The sequence below is a fragment of the Taeniopygia guttata genome, chromosome 3 (assembly GCF_048771995.1).
Source record: "Taeniopygia guttata chromosome 3, bTaeGut7.mat, whole genome shotgun sequence".
Classification (NCBI taxonomy): Eukaryota; Metazoa; Chordata; class Aves; order Passeriformes; family Estrildidae; genus Taeniopygia; species Taeniopygia guttata.
In genome coordinates, this window is record NC_133027.1 from 59,897,807 (window position 1) to 59,913,097 (window position 15,291).

The window sequence follows — 15,291 nt, forward strand, 5'->3', positions numbered from 1 at the left end:
AACTAGCATCCAGATCCATGTTACATTCAGTACCCTTCACTGCTGTCTACTGAGATTTCAGTCTCACTGTCTATTATGCCTGCTCCTTGCCCCTTCAGATTTTAAAGGTCCTTTTCAACTTCTCTGTGTTCACTCAGTCTGTGGTCATTATTACTTCTGCTCTTGAGATTTGTCCCTTCACCTGGAACATCTGGATAACCAATTCTGAGGTCTACACACTCTAAAATTGTCTGTTCCTGTCTATAATTCAGTCTTCCTGCTCCCCAAGTTCAGCAGTTCTTGCCTCAGGATGTAAGCAGGAAACAGCTGGAGAGCCAGGGGCAAAAATCTCACAATGAATATAAATGTGTCATAAAAAGTTCTTTAGATCTTATGGAAAGGCTGTACGGAAAGCAATGAAACAACATTTAGCATCTCAATAAAAGATTCATCTCAGCCAGTGAATAGGATAAACTTCTGTTCTCTGTGGAGCTGACTCAAGCACTTCTTCCTTCAGGAATTTTTTTTAGCTTTGTGGAAAGAATTAGTGAGAATTAAATTGAACCACCTGCATGTCTGGTCACAAAGTAAGATTTTGCAGATTTTTCTGCTAGGGTCAATGTAGGAAGGAATTTTGCTTTATAATTACTGAATTGGAATAACATGTTTTTTCACCGGGGCAGACCTGTAGGCAAGTATTGTGATACTTTCATGGAGAATATTTTTAAATGCTTCTCAAAGACAATCTAAATGTCTAAAAATGTCTCAAAACTCCTGGAAGTTCTTTCTCTGGCTTCACTTCAACTTACAGCCTTACTGCTATAATTGTGCAATGACCCATGACTTCTGGATGATGGTATGACATACCTGCTATGACAGGTTAGATATACTTGCCAACAGTATTCTGTTTAGATAAACACCTGAAACACCTGAAATTTTCTTTTTGGAGAGTTGCAGATTAGAGACCTAGCAAGAATAAGCATGTGCTGAGGAACCCTTCACTCTCTGAGGGACAAGAAGAAAAGATTAGTTGTGCCTGTGTGTGGCATCACAACAGCAGCAGGACCAGGGAGGCCCAGGCACTTGAGTGGGATGTGCAGTGCCTGATGGACAACCATCCACTGGACACAGAAGCTAAAGGCTAATTTTGGGCAGCCAGGCCATCTCAGTGTTGTCCCAACTTGCTTGTTGGGAGTCTCTGAGCTCCATAATGCCTTTAATAAGTGTGTGCATACCTACAACCTTAGAGTAGCTACTCCTTCTAAAGAGGGAACACACATAGATAATACATGTGACACACGTTGCCTCTGGTATTTCATCCATGCAACATCTCTAGGAAGGAGGTGCGGATATAAATGTTCTCAATGTCAATGTGTTAATAGCACTGACCTTTCCATTTCCATTATACATCACTCAGAAGCAGTGACCAGGCATTCAAAATCTGAGTTGGAAAGCCAAATTTAGACATTTTCTGAATGGTTTTATTTTTGTTTGAACAATACAATTATTTTTAAATATAAAAAGTAAACTGAATGTTATAATTGCAGGAGAGCGTGGGAGGTAGAGCTGCCTGCTAATCACATTAAATGTTTGATCCTTATTCAGCCATCAAAGGCTTGGGTGCAGCCAACTTTTTTTTTCTAGTTAAGTGCCTGTCCTGAGATGGTGCTATTTTTCACAGTGCATAGTTAACAGGTAGGATTACAGGCAAACAAGTGGAATAACGGACATGGTGTGGTTATTGTCATTTCAAACCTCTCCTTGGCTCTAAAAACAACCTTTTAAATATAACTCTGAAACCTTTATAAAGAAGAATGCTCAGTTTCCATTCAAGTCTGCAAGAGGGTCAGCATAAGAGAACTGAAGTCTGAGAACAATCATCAACAATCACCAATTCATCTTAGTGGCTCGGATTCTTAATTTCCTTTACAAATGTTTAATTTTCTCTTGTGATCTGACTTCTCTTTAGAAAGTGAGTCATGCACAACAAATCAAAGTTATGATATTTTTGTCTGTCCTGTGCAATCTCATGTAGGTGAACCAACGCATTTGCAATGCAGTTGCTACTGCTGGAACGCTTCTCTCCTAGATTAGAACATGTCTACACTAAAATTTTACATCTTTATCTAGTTCCACAGGATACCAAGATTGAGAAGCACTTTTAAGTAACATACAAAAGAGTTTCCTGAAAGAGTCGTTTTGTCTGAGAAGAGAAATGATACTAATATTGAATCCAAATCAACATGGAAATGTATTTTGATGATGGACCAAAAAAAAAAAAAAAAAAAGAGCCTTTAGGTTGCTCCAAAGTTTATGTCGGTATGTAGGTGAATCTTTTTTTATACACATGACCTTATGTCTTTTGCTGCCACTGTTCACAGTGAGGATCATACCAGATCACACAGCACTGAAATTCAAGCAGTACATTTCTAAGATCGCTTCAGATGTGAGCTGCACCTTGAATATTCCTTATTGAGGGATCCCTCTTACATAAACAGGAGAGCATGCTCATGGAGCAGTCACACAGGCGTTATTGTCTTCCTACTCCAAGGAGCTCCACAGATGAGTTTTGAAGGGAAAAGGCTGGAGGAGGGGTGTGACTGGGAGGAGAGGTGTTGCCAGGACATTTGAGACCCCTTGTTTCACAAGATACAGATTCTGCATTCTGAATGTTCTCTCCATTTTTTCATGTCTGTTTGATCTAAAGAGAGTTTCTGGGACAAATGTTTAAAGGGAATGGATATGAATATGTCAGGTGAACAAATGGAAGGGAGGAAGAACAATTTAATATGGATCATTGCACAAGAGCAACTGGAGAATAAGCAGTCTTTCAGTGAATGTGGCTGGAAATGAGGAAAAGGTTTTCAACAGGAGATCTGGAACAGCCTCTGGGTAAGAATAGATGTAAAAACAAACAAACACACAAACAAAAACCCCACCAAATCAAATGAAATAAGAAAACCCAACCAACCTTCTCCCCTTTCCCCCCACAAAAATCCCCATAAACCCAAACCAACAACAAAACAAAACAAAAACGACTTCCTGCGTTTAATATCAGCTTGATCAAGAGAAGATAAAAAAGTTAAGAACTGCTTGATGGAAACAGAGTTTGGGATTAAATTAGCTAGGGTTTTTCCCTCAGCATACTTTCCTATTTTCCAGTGTTCCTAAGGTTGCTACTGTGGCACCTGCTGGAATCAGCCATGGCACTGAACAGCAGCCTAACCCAGAGTGCTGTTGAGCACGCACTGCCTGCCTGGTTCAATAGTAGCTGATTTCCTTGGCACCCTGCTGGACACACTCTCTACCTCAGAGGACAGGACTGTAGCACAATTTTAAACAATATGTCAATTAAATAGCTCAGGGTTTAATGTAGAAATAAACCAACAAAAAAAGTCAGTCTGCTGTATCAATAGCACCCAACTTAGTTTTAAAACATAAAATACTATCTTTAGATTATTCCAGATAGTACCTCACCAAATATTAAGCAGTCAATATCAAGGTGTCTGTGGCATTCAGTCCCCTTGTGTATGATCTCACTGCCTAGCAGAACAATTTCTATTAACAGAACCTAAACAGAGCCTTACAATCCTATGTTTAAAATGGGAATGATGATTAGCATTACGTGTAAGAATAGTTTCTGCCATAGAAGTCCATTAAATGTAATGGAAAAATGTCTTGAACATGAATAAGAATTCAATTATTTGGAGTCTTAAAACCCCTAAGAACTGTCTCCCATCTGTAGCTGGATCTGCAATAAATTGTGCTTCCTGAAAAATTTAGTCTTCTTACATTAAAGCTCTTTCAGACCACATTGTCTGGAATTCAAGGAGGCCTGTCCCCCATCTTTCAAGGGACATACAGTAACTTACTTCTTTTCTTTACAAAATAAACTAAATTGCATTTACTTGGGCCATCAGCCTACTTCACAAGAAATTTACCGGAGAAGCTGATTGGTGGTAGCGACAGCCCATAGGTATGTCCTCTCAGTGTGATAACCAGAAGGCAATTAATTAAAGGTTTCTGAGGCTAAATTACAAATGAATATATATAAGCATATATAAAGTATATGCTGATATGGACTGAGTAAATCATCTCCCCTAGTTCTGATTGCATCCAAGATTGAAGTGTTGTTAAAATTCAGAGTAATTTGGGATTAGAAATTGTATGCTGCCTTCATTATTAGAATTAGGTATGCATTGACTAATTAGTCCACTCTCTTTTGTTACCTGTAAAAATATTTTATTGTGCTATAGCTGTGATATTACAGTAAGTTATGTCATGAAAGCAATCAAGCTAAAAGAAATGTGCACAGATTCTTTTTTTAATGCATAATTTGGAAAAGCTAGGACAGGCATTATTCTGTTATGAACAGGACTTAGTTGACAATACTGGAGTTAATTCATTTTCTGAGGATAACAGATCTAGAGGTAGCAGTTTAATGGATCCTAAAAATCCCATATCTTTTTAAAGAACTGATAAGATGAAAGTTATGGGATATGTATATGCAGAAGGTATCCCATGCTACTTGCCATATGCTTCCATTCTCTCTTTTTCATTTCTTTAAATGCAGGTTTACATTGCTCAACCATCCAAAGTCTTCATGTTTTTGCAGTGTTTTGCTTACTGAGCAATTTTTTTTCCAACATGGCCCTAATTAATATTTTTCATGTTGATATTCAGATTACATATTCAAAGGAACAAATTGGAGAGGTTTTACCCTGGTCATCTTCAAATGAGTAAGAATACTTGATCAGAAAGACTAACTTCTCATTCTGCTGTAAACTCCCAATTTTGTCCTGGAAATTGTCTGGATATTAAGATTTTCTGGATCTTAAGTTCTCTCTTATGTTTATATATGAGCATTACTTTGGTAATAAGGAAGCTGGAGTATGAGAAAATATTCTTAATGTTAGATTTTAACTTTTAAAAACAACAAGAATTTTGCCCTGTATGTTTAACTTTTGCATCTGCCACCATTTCACTGTGTGATCCTCTAATTGCTTAATTGATAGGTATCTGAAGTTCTGTTCTGCGAAAAGCAGTTCTGGTGTCTTAGCATGCAAAGGTAATTTAGTGGTTGTTTGAAAGGTGAGCTTGGAGAAAAGACAGCATGATGGAATGATTAAAAAGCACTAATTAGGTCTAAATTGCCAAAATCTGGAGGGACATGATTAGTCTTTTCATAATGTGTTCTTTATTTATTCTTAGTGCTTGCTAGATTGCTAGATTCTCAGAATAATAATAATAAGATGATGATGAGTAGTCACCTCTTCTTTTACTATTTTCATCTTTCTGGATTCTCTATTTTCTTAAAAGTTCCTGAAATGTCACATTGCATGAAACCAGGACACTGTATTTGCTACAGCATTATATGCCTGACCAAGAAAAATGCTCAGCAGAAGCAAGGTCATACAAGATATATAACTTTCCTATTACCTCCTGCACATGCAGATATGAGCAACTCACCTTCCCTAAACTTTACACTTTTTTTAAAAATATGTTCAAACAATTCTCTCTTCTTTTATGAACAAAATTAATATTGAACATAAATCCTAGCTTCCCTGTCCCATGGGTTTGATAGAATATTAACAATAATAAACACATGAAGGACTTGAGTGAACTCAGTATAGCTAAAGCCATTCAATATGAGTTATGTTAAATGGAATTTTTAAAACCATGTATATTTGAGATGGGTTTGAGATGGTGATATTAATATTTTATATATCAGATTTCCAAATTGATGGTACTGTCAATATAGATATGTTGACTTCTGTTAGTGAACACAACATTGTGATTCTAGAATAAACATGGTAAAAGTCAACATAATGAACATTAAATGTATTAAAAGCTTATAAATCTCGATTTGAAATTAAGCATGAGGAATAACTATTAAGTAGGTGTGTTAGTAACTGGATGCTTCAAGCATATGTTTATTTATACAACCTGACAATGTACCCCTCTGTTGTGAACAAAACAGAAGGAACTATAAAAATCTGCAGTGTTCTTGTCTGTGGTAGGCAAATATCAAGGGAACAACATAAACTCAAAAATCTCAGCAAACACTGTTTCCTTTGGTTAACACCATATTCCTGAGAAGAAAGAATGCAGGGCAGAGGTAGAGGCCTCCCTGAAGAGATGTGATGGGCCTGTACTGTAAAGAAACAGTTCCTGGGCTTGTTCTTTGGCTCTGAGGCTAAATGGCCAATTTACTTTCATTTGTACAATTAGAGTGACCTGCTCTGCATAACAGGACAGTCTCATATTAGTGTTTTATTGGGAATGATCCCTGGAACATGGTAACTTTCCAGTCAGGTCTGGGACCTCCAAAGAACTCAGTATATAGACAATCAAGTTCTGGTGCAAATGCTCAGGCTTCTGTTAGTTTGCAGAGAAAAAATCTGGGACTCTTAATAAAAACTGAGAGTCCTGGCAACTAAAAGAAGTGCTCGGTGCAATCTTGCACTCACAGAAGTTGTGCTACCTTGACTACATAAAGTCAGAATCTTAGACAGCCACATGAATGATATGTTACTTCTGTATTTTAGCACTGACAACAGTTGTGATTTCCTTGGATAGCTACTGATCAATTGAAGCAGGGTAAGAAAAGCTAAGACAATGATTGAGGGAGTATAGAACATATTTGGTGGTAAATATGGAGCCATTTAAGTTAAAAATAGAAAAATTTCAGGAGTGTATTTCTCAGTTTCTGACTAGTCCGTACTGCAGGATGCAAGATGACATACAGATAGTAGAGGTAAAACAAGGTAACTTTCTTGTTAGTTCTTTTTTGAGTAGATTTTTTGAGTGTCTGAACTTTGTCAGCTATCTCTATCCCAGTCTGCAATTAGCAGTGTAGGCATAGGCTTTGAGACAGATGCTGGATATGGGATGGTCCTTCCGCAGAGAGAGCTGAGAACAAATTCAATAAACAGTCAGATTCCTGTGTTCCCAATCACTGATCAGTGCCCAGTCCTACATGAGCTATCAGCTCAAAGCTGCTACCTTCATAACTTCATAGTTTATAAAGTAGCTGCATTCACTGGTTATAGGTATTCCCTCTATCCTTTCAAGATTCTCACCACATGAGTACTTATTTCTTTTGTGGTTGCTCTGTGACTTAATTTTACATATCAAATAATCAAAAATTTGAAAACAGCCTTGTCTATTCTGGTCAGCACAATGCTTACCATATAGCTGAGATTCTGTTTATTAACATCATCTGGGGTTTGAACATTGTGAGGGTCATTAAATGTTTATAAAAATACTTGGGCAAAGGTAATACATATAATAGTGAAAAAATTTTACACATGACATTCCAGTTATCAGATATCTCAAACTGTATCCATTAGATTATCAGACCATTATAAAACCACTGCATTACAACACAGTAGATATATTTTTAAACCATTCTACATGAATGATAAAAAAATAACTTTTACATCTCACTCTTCCCAAATCCATCTTGAAAGCTATGAAGCATCTGATTAATATTTTAGGACTTTGTAATTTCTGAAGATAATAAGACTTGGAAATAAAAGTACCTTTTGGACACTGAGTAATTAGGATGACACTTCCCACCTACATTCATTAAATCAAGGCTACTTGTGAAGCTCTTGTACAGGAAGTTATTATTCACTGTTCTCAATTTTCATATGATGCAGATCATTGAGAGCAGAATCTACACTACCCAAAGGTATGGTGCAATGTGAATATCAGAGAGCATGTGCTGTCTGCAGTACTGTCAAAATAAGGCAGAATGGATAAGAAATTCCTTACTTCAGAAGGTTGTTCCCATTAAGCAAACCATAAACAGTAACAATGATATTAAAAATTTACTATACATTTCTCCACTATGAGGCCAGTGAGGCATTAGAATAGGTTGTCCTAAGAAGCTGGGGATGTCCTGTCCTTGGAAGTGTTCAAGGTGAGTTGGATGGGCCTTGGAGCAACTCAGTCTAGTAGTGGAAGGTGTCCTGGGCCATGACAAGGGCACTTGCATAAAATATATGCAGGGGCCCTTCCAGCCCAGCCATTCTATGACTTTCCTCTAATTTAAGCTTCTATGAGAGCAGCAGATACACGGTGATGCTAATCAGGCAGTGGTACTGTGAGAAATGTCAGGGCTTCCTGCAGCTCCTTGCCACAGCTGCGTGCCTAGGACACGCTGCCTCTAAGGGTGCTCACTGTTCTGAAGTCTCTCTCTTGAAAGCTGTCTGAACTACAGCATTAGAGAATCACAGGATCACAGAGTGGTCTGGGCTGGAACAGACCTTAAATACCACCTAGTTCCAGCTCCCCTGCTAGGTTGCTCAAAGCCGTGTCCAGCTTGGTCTTGGAAGCAGGTATAAAAGTGCTGTACTAAGGATACCATGACACCCTTCATCCATGCTTCCTGGGCTTTAATTGCTATCCCTCACAGGATTATTTAACTTCAAATGACGAGTTACTGATAAATAAAGACATTGTTACAGCATACCATAGCACAGGAAAACATATACAGGAAAACTGCCCAAACCATATTCAGTCTCCCTAAAAAAAAAGAAAATAAACAAAAAAACCCACTCAAGTCTTGCTTAGCAGGTATCATAATCAATTAATCAGGGATTGAAACAGAGTGGCTGTGTCCTGTAAAGGCAGTGCTACTGTGACATTCTCCCTGCTAGCCTGTGTGTACAGAGATGGGCTATATACACTGGTTCAGCTTGTGATCTCTCATATTTCAGCAAGCACAGAGCTGGCATCACTGGAGAGAGCAGCCAAACTGCTTTAAATGAAGCTGCTTTGGTAGCACAGGCCACAAAGCTGCGTTAATGCATCACTGTCTAATTTACCCCTTTCTCACTGAAGAACCTATACTAGAAATATATTGGTTTTGTTTGGAGAAAGATTATGCAGTACAGATGTAGAGTTTAAGGTATGTGCATGTTCTTAATGCTTGGATGCTGGATTTAAGATTTTATTAAATTTTATTTCTGTTCTATCTCCCTACCTGTAATTTCCCACATACATCCTACTTAGATATTTATGGATTTCTAAGAACTTGCTGCTATTTGCTCACAAAGTAAATAATGTATGAAAATTTCTATTGTATGGATGTTAAGATGCATTTCATTTATATTTTATAAGCAAAGAATTTAAAGACAAAGCTATGATTCAAATTTTTTTATGATGCTATGATAGAATCAACCTTAAATTGATTAAAATGCTCTTATTTAAGTCCACATTCATTAATATACTAGAACAACACAAGTTTTTCAAAGCACACAAGTCATTTAAATTGAGTTTACATCTATTTTGCATCACTGGAGCAGTGCAAATCAGAGAAAGCACGCTAGGGAATCGAGCCCTTATGTCAGTGTGGTCGAGGCACAGGTTACATGGTGGCTGGGCAGGAGGAGCAGAGCAGACCCCCAGTTCATCTGTTTGTGTGCTTTAAGCATTCCCCAAGGTCCCTGCCACAGTCACACCGCTTGGCTGCTTCCTCTGTGCACGCTAGAGACAGCAGCCATGCCAAGGAAAACCTTCTGAGAGAAAATACCCAACTTCAAGTAGAGACACAAAATCTCTGTAGAAAAGACCTCTCTGAAATGGTTAACTTTCCAGAGAATCAGAGTGAGACACATATGCAGCTCACTTTCTCAGACCCTCTGTAGCCAAGACCTGCAGAAGTGCCAAGCTGAAGTGCTTTGGAGGGTTCAGTGGACACCCAGGAGTCAGCAGCAAAGCTATTCACACAAGCCTACTTACAGCCTGTATAGCTATAGCCATTAGCTGTAACCACAAATAGATAAACTTAATTACAGCTTAATCTATTAATTTGTTTTTATACCTTATGCACAAGCTTTTAATTAATTAATGGTATGGAAAGTTTGATTGCATAATTTCACTATAAAAACTACTTAGAGCAAAAGGGTATGTCAATAGAAATGCTAAATTTTGTGAAGGATTTAGTTTTTAATGAATTTTAGCTCAGGCCAATTAGCACATGAATTTTATGTTCATCTGGTATTCACAGAATAGGCATTAATAGTATGGTAGGGACATATTTTTCACTAGAAAAGCTGAAATCTTGGTACAAGTGCAAAATAAATCCCTGACATCATGAAGAAAGGATCAGGAGGGAGCTAATGGAACAGTAATGAACATCTCTGTAAGAGCTAATACTGTTTCACTTAGTTACACTTCTGGTGTATTCCTAAGAATCTCAATATGTTCATACTTAAAGGCATGCATGTGAAGAAAACAAGCAAGAAAGTGCTACTTAAAAGTACTAGGATTGTAAAATTTGTTTAGGATAATGTATTTTTAGTGAATAAAAATGTATATACCATATATATATCTACATATGTATCTACATATATATGTGTTTTGCTACATATACACACACACACACTACTTGTAAGTAGAAAATCATGTCTGAGACTGGCTTAAGTCTGAGACAGGCTGACATTCCTCCTATCCTGTCCCCATAACAATACCACTGAGCCTCTCCTTCTTTTAGTCTTTTGGGAGATGGAGATTAACACATCTGAGGTTTCAAGCATTTTATTTTTTGTGAAGAATTTCACAACTCATGGGTTTCTACCCTTCTCTACTTCATCACGTTCTGCTGTGTATTTTGTTGCTCCAAGTAGTGTCTGCTGCCAAATTAAAACTGTAAAGACACAACTTCTGTGCCTTTGGGTCTGGGTTGTGCTTTTGTAGTTCTCTGGTCTCTTATTCCTTTATTATTCTTATGACAAAATCAAAGAGTGGCTACTACTGAGATCAGGGAAGTATTCTGCAATGTTGATCTGATCAATACCTCCTCAAGCAGGACTGAACTCAGGAGTACTCTTCTGAAGAAGAATTTGTTTTATAGCTCCTTACAAATCAGCTACATTTTATGGGACATTTATACTTTCCTTTTGAAACTGTGCATGTTGATGCACATCCTTATAATGAACATTACAAAGAACAATTAGAAAATGATGCTACTTCAAATGTACAGAGTTTACATATATATATATATATATATATATATATATGTATATATATATGTATATATATATATATTTATGTACACACATACATATATGTTCCTTGATATATAGCTTTCATTTTGTATTTAATATAGCTATTAAAAATAAGAATTGAAGTTAAGAATAAAATATTTCATCTTTTTTTCAGGGTAGGTAGAAAACTGCATTGGGATAGGGAATTTTTCACCAAGCTGTCGGTCAGATTTCAATTCAAATCAATAGTGGAGGGAGTATTTTTCAACAGACAGCTTTTCAGTAGCCTTCTTGAAACAAGTTCATGGGTTCAAGGCAATATTTTGTGCATAAGTGTCCATGTTGCATAACAAGAACAAGAATAACTATTCTTATCTGTAGATGTCAAGATAAAGACTAAGGGCTGAGTATAGTTTCACACTCCTGGGCAGGCCTCTCAGCTTGGTGATAGGTAAAATGAACGGACCTGACCTGCCAGGGCTGTACCTGCTCTGGTTTGAGAGGACACTCCTGGCACCTTACATAGACACAAAATGTGCTCCTTGTCAGCTAAGGAGCACTGAGTGAAATTACCAGGCAGCAGGTTCATAGCAAACAAAAGGAAGTACTTTTTCACACAGATCGTAATTAAATTGTGGTGCTCATTGCTACAGAAGCAGGTTGAGAATAAAGCATAAACGGATTTTTTAAAAGGGAATAGGAAAACTCAAAGTTTATTATGTATGATGGTCAGAGAGCAAACTCCAGTTTAAGAAATCCATGTTCTGTGTGTTGCTGAAACTTGAAAGGATATGCCAGGAAAAGATCCCTGTATGCCAGTCCTGTTTCTTACGTTTTTCTCCTTCAGCATCTGCTAATGACTGTATTCAGAGCCAGGATATTGGACTAGATGTTCAACTCACTATAGCAATTTATTTGATCGTATCCTTTTAATTAAATTATGTTCTTATTTTGGCTACTTAAAAGGATCTAAGGCCTTGATGGAGAAAGGCATTTAAATGCTTTAATGCTCACGTTATTTCAGGGAGGCAAGTACTTGAGTTTATCATACCATTTGCGTTTTAGGCCATAAACTTACTGGGGTGGGGCTCACTCATCTTTTAATAGGACTTAGCTTTTTCTGGGTATGAGCTAGAAACAAAATATATATTTAATAACAATGCGCAACACTGTTTTTCTATAAAGGTTAAATAGTTTGTTTGCCTAAATGGCTTGTGCCACAGGTAAATTTCCCAGTGATTTATATAAGGATGGTGACACTAGCATCAACTGATGTAAAAAGGAATCAACTTCCTTTATACTTGTAATGCACGAATATTACATTTGTAGGAAGCTATTTTTCACCAATTACCCATAATAGTATTGCCAGTCAATATGTAACTTACGTATATTTACCTAGAAGGGTATTTCAGATTTCATCCATTTTGCAAAAGCATCTGGCTGCCACCTATGTCACACATTGGTGAAAATCCAGATACAGACATGAAGAAACCGAATACTGAAAACCATAAATTTCACCCCTGCTGTTTCTAAGTCTGACAGCACCAGTAAGGTTTCTTTCTACATCAACAAGAAGAGAGAGAGATGAATGCTAGGTTGGCAGCCGAGCAAGCGAGGCAACCTCGGCATTCTTAATTGAGGGCGGTTTCATCCCGAGGAGAGGCGCAGCCCCGCAGGAGCAGCACACGGCGGGTCTCGGGCGCCGGGCAGCGGCTCCGCATCCCCGCCGCACCGAGCGCGGCGGCGGCGGCGGGTGTTTCCCCAGCGCGCAGGGAAGCCCCGCTCCGCTCGGGGCCGCGCCGCCGTCCCGCGCTGCTCGGAGCCGGGCACGGCGCACCGGGAGCATCCCTGCCCCGCCGGCCGCGCCCGGCCACCTGCTCCTCCCGCGGCCCCCGCCCGCCGACATTTCCAGGGAGGGGCGGGAAGGAGGCCGGGGCAGAGGGATGGCGGTGCCGCAGGGTGCGGCGGGCGGGAGAGGCTGGGTGCCGCCCGGGGCTCCGCGGCCGCTGCCCGCGGGGGTTCCCCGGCCCCGGTGCGGCCCGGCCAGGAGGAGCAGCCGGGAAAGGGGGCAGAGGGAAGGAGGGATTGGAAAGCAACTCCTGATCTTAGAGCAACGACTCGCTTGTTCACCCTCACCGTCTGCCGGCTCCTCGGATTGAAACAACAACAACAACAATAATAATAAAAATTACACCACCTCTCCTCGCGCGAAGGAGACCCACGTTACAGGCAGTGGAAGGTCAAGAGGAAAGACAGGAGGAGCGCTGTCTCGCCTCCGATCTGGTGGCTGTCACACCGCTAGCCCGTGTCCCCGGCTTCCCCGGGAGCGGCCCAATCCCTCCCCTGCTCGGGCGGAGCAGCATCGCCCGGTGCGGCGAATGCCCCGCGGCACCCCCAACACAAACCGGGGGGCGGCGGAGATGGGGGTTGCGGGTAGAGTCCGGCGACACCTCTTCCCACCCCTTTGTGCATCGCGGGCAGGACACACACACACGGACACACATACACACACACACACACACACACACACGCTCACACACTCACACACACACTCCACCTTGCAACCTCGGCGCCGAAGCCGCCCGTTGTTACACACACACAGGCACGCTTACACACACCCTGTCACCCCGGTGAATACATTTTCTGTTGCGCTCTACCGCCCGCCATCCATCCATCCATCCATCCATCCATCCATCCATCCATCCATCCATCCATCCATCCATCCATCCATCCATCCATCCATCCATCCATCCATCCATCCATCCACCCTCTGATCTCCCTCCTTCCTTTTCCTCTTCCCCCTAACCCCCCCCCCCCATCCCTCCCTTTGGTCGATATGGTTTTCCCCACACACACACACACATCCTTTGCATCACTATAAAGCAGACATTTTGGTGCCGTTTATCACGGTTCAGGCTGAAATGAGCGCGGAGAGCCTTACCCACCCCCGCCCGGCTGCGTGCAGTTGGCGCTGAGCGATCCCGGGAAGGGCTGGTGCGGCTCGTCCCCTAGCGCAGCTGCTTCGCTGCCATCCGCCCAACTTCAGCACCCAGCCGGCGGGGAGAGGGAGGGAGGCGGCGGCAGGCAGGCGGGCAGGGAGGGAGGAAGGGAGGGAGGGGGGCAGCGAGAGAGGGGGAGAGAGGGAGGGAGGGAGGGAGGGAGAGGGAAGGAGGGAGGGCGGCGGAGAGGAAGAGAGGGCGGGAGGGTGCGAGGAGCGGCGCGGAGCAGGAGCCCCCGCACATGCGCTCTGCCAGCGGCGGCGGAGCCCGGCGGCGGCGGGAGTTCCCCGCTCGCCCGGCGGGTGAGTCACGGCCCGCCCGGCCCGGCAGCGCCGCTCCCGCCCCGCCCCGCCCCGCCCCGCCCCGCCCGGCCGCCGCCGCCGCTGCAGGGGCGCTCCCCCCCCAGCCAGGGCCGGGGGTCTCCGCAGGCGGCGGAGCGGCGGCGTGCCCGCTCGTGGGCTGGCACCGTGTGACGGAGGGAGCGACACGCCGCCCTGCTGAGCAGTGAAGCGCTAGAGGTGCTGGGCTGCGGTTTTGTTTTCACTTTGGCCCCCACATCGGTATGTCCAAATAGATTTAAAAAAATAAAATTCCATAAACCGCTATCCAGCACTTCATTATCCTCTGAAGCCAAGGGAGAGGCAGCGATTTAGTGGCCAAGTAACTTTTTGAAGTTGGGCACCTGAAGCACAGTTTCTGGAAGAAAGAACCAGAGTGGATCTGCATGGATCTGTCGAGGTCAACCATGAGACTCAAGATCAGGATGCTCTGGAAATCTGACTGTGAATCCTGAATCCTGACAGGTTTTGCTACTTAGTTTGTCCCATCATTTTTACAAATTTTGGCTCAATAGAGAATGTTGTTTAGCTTTCCTTCTGCACCTTAGAAATGGGGAGCCTGATATATCTCCAGGTAACAGCACTGGAAAAATACATATTTGGCATCTCAATCCTGTCAAATCATGCCATGAATCCAGAAATATTAATATCTCAGGAGAGGTTGCATTACTACATTTACCACTTCACTAAAACAGTCTGACAGGGTGGTACAAAAGGCACAAGGTGTTTCAGTAGCTTGCCATCAATGTGTACCAATTCTCTTTGCAAAAGCGGTCAACACGCCTTTGTATCTCATCTAGAGCCCAAAGTGGAGTGCTACAAAAACTGAAACCAAAATCACACATATGTTAGTAGGGCTGAAATTAAAAGGATTGAAAACAATCCAGAAGGGCTAGCTTCCATGAGAGCTGCAAGAGCACAGGCACATCAAAACAAGCTCGGCTCTCAGGAATCTGTATTCAAAACACAACTAACTTG

At 41.5% G+C, this 15,291-nt stretch overlaps 1 protein-coding gene across 5 annotated transcripts in view; it reads right to left on the minus strand.

Annotated features, from left to right (window-relative positions):
- RGS17 (regulator of G protein signaling 17) overlaps positions 1-14,077 on the minus strand; it is a 71,720-nt gene extending 57,643 nt beyond the window's left edge. For 2 of the 5 annotated variants that reach the window (XM_030268037.4, XM_030268034.4), the window contains exon 1: positions 13,922-14,062. The gene's annotated coding sequence lies outside the window, so the exon portion shown is untranslated. Of the gene's footprint in view, positions 1-13,173; positions 13,328-13,917 lie in introns of those variants that run through there. The other 3 variants (XM_030268035.4, XM_072926956.1, XM_072926955.1) reach the window with 3 other exon arrangements.
- Between the last annotated feature and the right edge of the window lie 1,214 nt (positions 14,078-15,291).